Here is a 3929-nt window from a genome sequence, read left to right as displayed (position 1 = left end):
CCCGTGTGTGCACTCTCATCTCGTATGTCTCTTAAAAAAAGAATAAAATTTATGCCCAGTAGCCACACGGCCTAGGACACGCCCATGTGTAAGGCCATGTGTGATCATCCTTCACTTCTTCTACGCTCGTGTGCGAGGCCATGTGAGGCACATGGCCGTGTCTCTAGCTCATGTGTCTCTGGCCCGTGTGTCTCACATAGACGTGTCTCTAGCCCGTGTAACTCACTGTTTTGAAATAAAATTGAAAAATATCACTCTAGTATGCACACGACCCAGGACATGCCTATATGTCCTACACGGCCATGTCACCAGGCCGTATGGATCACCCTAGACCATGTGACCTTTTTTTAAAAAAAAATCAATTTTTTTTGAAGGTTTTAAAAAGAACATCAAAGTAAATAAAAGTAAATATTAAAAAAATAATATAAAAAACTCGGGTTGCCTCTCGAAAAGTCTTTATTTAAAGTCTAAGATTGACTTCCCTTTTTAGGCTCACGGTTACGGTGGATCTTGGAGCTGAAGCTCCTCTCTCTCGTTATTAGGTTTACTACCAAAATAAGGTTTGAAACGAGTACTGTTTACCTTAAACGTGATGAATTCAGAATGTGTTACCTTAATTGTACTATATGGAAAAATGTTTAGTACCACAAATGGGTTCGATCCTCTTAACTTAAGCTCCAAAGGGAACATTCGTGGATCCGATTTGTCTAGCAGTACTTTCTCTCTAGCATTTTAATTGGTTCAGCCTCTTTACGTACACATCATGATGTTGCTTTGTTTCTTCATTGTGTTTTCTCGATTTCTCATCAACCTTCATTCGTCATTCATCTAGTTCGTCGAGTTGCACCATTCGCTCTTCATTTGTCACTTGATTTTTGTCACCTTGAATAAAATATGGCTCCAACATGTTTTCATGAGTGATTTCCTGCAAAGAACATTGAGTCACATGATTACTAACATTAATAGAACAATTAGTAGGATCATGCTCACTAGGGACTTTTACAAAATCACGTAATTGAATAGTAATCTTTTTATTACTTACACGAAGCACAAGTTCACTAGTTCCCACATTAATAATTATTTTGGCAGTGGCTAAAAATGGTCGACCCAAGATCAAAGGTACCTCAATGTTCTCATTCATGTCCAATACAACAAAATTAACAATGAATATAAATTTATCCACTTTTACAAGTACATACTCAATAATACCCCTAGGATATCTAATTGATCTATTTGCTAATTGAATACTCATCCTAGTGGGTATGGGTTCCCCAATACCAAGTTATTTAAACATCTTATAATGCATGAAATTTATACTAGCCCCTAAATTAACCAAAGCATTTTCAACATTCAAACTATCAATGAGACAAAGAATAGTAAAACTCTCTGGATCTTTAAGTTTGTTGGGTAGTTTATTTTGGAGAATGGCTGAGCAAACTGCATTGAGCTCCACAGTTGACTAGTCGTCTAACTTCTTCTTATTTGTTAATAGCTCCTTTAAAATTTTACTACTTTGGCATCTGCGAAAGGGCTTCAACAAACAATAAGTTAATGTGCAATTTTTTAAGAGTTGAAGAAATTTACCATATCGTTCGTTTGTGCGATGTCTCTTCAATGCTGCTAGACATGGAATTCGAGGTTTGTATTCGCTAACCATTAGCTTTTGCTTTTTATTGCTTTCCTCAACCTCATCATTTTTCTCAATAGCTTCTAGTTTTAGTTTCTATTCAGGCTCGACTAACCCTTCAACACTTCGAACAGTGATTGCGCGAAGTTGCTCCATTGGGTTAGTTTCAGTATTGCTAGGTAAGCTACCTTATGGTCTTTCTGAAACTAATTTTCTATGTTGTCTAATTTGATTTTCAAGCCCTTGAATCGAGACTTGCTGATTTTTCAAAGTTGTCTCAATGTTCTGAAATCAAGTTTTTGACACCGAAATAAATTTTGCCAACATCTCTTCAAGGTTTGGTTTCTTCTCTTGCTAATAAGGTTGCTGAAAACCAGGAAGGGGTTGTGACCTTTGATTTCCTTACCCACCCCAAGAGAAATTTGCATGGTTTCTCCAACCTTCATTATAGTTATTGCTATAAGGGTTATTTTGAGTTCTAGAATTGTTACCTATAAAGTTGACTTGCTTGTTTTCCGTGCTAGAACCAAAGGGTAAACATTCTGAATTAATCATCCCCTCTCCATTCACATCGCATTGCATCATTGGACTCACCTACGTAGAAAAATTCAAACCATCAATTTTCTTATTCAGTGCTTCCACCTGCTTGACAACATAGCAACTGCATCTAGATTAAAAATACCGGATGCTTTCATCGGTTTTATCTTCATGAGTTGCCACTAATAGTTATTCAGTGCCATCTCCTTAATAAACTCATAAGCTACCTCGAGTGTTTTATTATTCAGTGTTCCACCAGTTGCTGCATCAATTAACTGCCTAGTCGAGGGATTCAAACCATTATAAAATGTTTGAACTTGCAACCACAAAGGCAGCCCATAGTGATGGCACATTCTCAATAGATCCTTAAATCTCTCTCATGCATCATACAATGTCTCCAAATCAATTTGAGCAAAAGGAGAGATATCATTCCTTAACTTAGTTGTTTTAGTTGATGGGAAGTATTTCAACAGAAACTTCTCGGTCATTTGAGCCCATGTAGTGATAGAACCTCGTGGTAAAGAATTTAACCACTATTTTGCCTTGCTCCTCAAAGAGAATAGGAACAACCATAAGTGTATGGCATCATCAGAAATGCCATCAATCTTGACTGTGTCATAAATCTCTAGAAAGTTAGCCAAATGAGTATTCAGATCTTTATCTTACAAACCAACAAACTGTACATAATGATGTACCATCTGAATTATGTTCGACTTTAGTTTAAAATTGTTTGCAGTAATAGTTGGTCTCACAATACTCGATTTAGCCCCAATCAAAGTGGGTTTAGCATAATCATACATAGTATGAGGACCATGATATGTAGGAGGTAGCTGATTATTTTGATTATCACCCATCTCCATAGTAATATTCTTTTCCTCTTGATCATGTACTATACTTTGTTCATTTTGCCTTGCTTCTCTAACCTCTCTATGATTTCTTCGAGCAATTCTTTCAATCTAACTATAAAAAATTATTGGTTCCAATGGGTTTTCTCTAGTCATAAACCAAAAGAATCTGTGAGAATCAAACAAACAAAAATATTAAAATATAAATATTAAATTAAAAAATAAAATAAAAATGGATAAATTAATAAAAATAAAGTTTTCCTAATATTTCAGTCCCCGACAATGACGCCAAAAATTTGATGTCCATGAAACCAACTAAAAATACGACAAAGGCAAGTGCACCTATCGATAAATAGTATAGCTACAGTGAGCAAGATATTGTTCCTACGAAGACTAAAAGTACTAGTAATTACTATCTTTCTATTATTTAATCGATAAATTGGAATGATTGGTTTACCCTAAAATTAACTAAATTAATTAACTAAGAACATGACAAAGAACAAATAGGGAAAATAATTGAATGATAGCCAAGAAGCAAGACAATACCCAGGAAAGGATCCACCTAGATTGCATCTGTCATCATCAATCTGAATTAAACAATTTCTTCACTTAATATCTTGACCCGTGGAAATCCCTAAATCATTCTAATATCTCTTTCAAGAGTAAGAGCAACTAAGTCTATGTTGATTAATTAAAATTTCTTTCTAATTAAAACTCCTATTATCACATTAACTCTATCTATGAATTCCCTTATTAGATTTGACTCTAATCCAGTAGATTTATGTCGTCCTATCTCTAGGATTGCATGCAACTCCACTCAATTATGCTAGATCTACTCTTAAACAAGAACTTTTCCTCTTCTGATTTAAGCACATCAAACATGAATTAAAAATAAGCACACATAACTAAGAACAAGATTC

The 3929-nt window shown here is 35.1% G+C and overlaps 1 non-coding gene across 1 annotated transcript; it reads left to right on the top strand.

Annotated features, from left to right (window-relative positions):
* The first annotated feature begins 2497 nt into the window (after positions 1–2497).
* Positions 2498–2604, top strand: LOC128284488 (small nucleolar RNA R71). Its single transcript, XR_008274913.1, has one exon. It is a non-coding gene; the product is annotated as a small nucleolar RNA R71 (small nucleolar RNA).
* The last annotated feature ends 1325 nt before the right edge of the window (positions 2605–3929 follow it).

Source organism: Gossypium arboreum, chromosome 11 (genome assembly GCF_025698485.1).
Source record: "Gossypium arboreum isolate Shixiya-1 chromosome 11, ASM2569848v2, whole genome shotgun sequence".
Taxonomy (NCBI): Eukaryota; Viridiplantae; Streptophyta; class Magnoliopsida; order Malvales; family Malvaceae; genus Gossypium; species Gossypium arboreum.
Note: the sequence above shows the minus strand (reverse complement) of the source record. Positions and strands in the feature narration are given on the sequence as shown.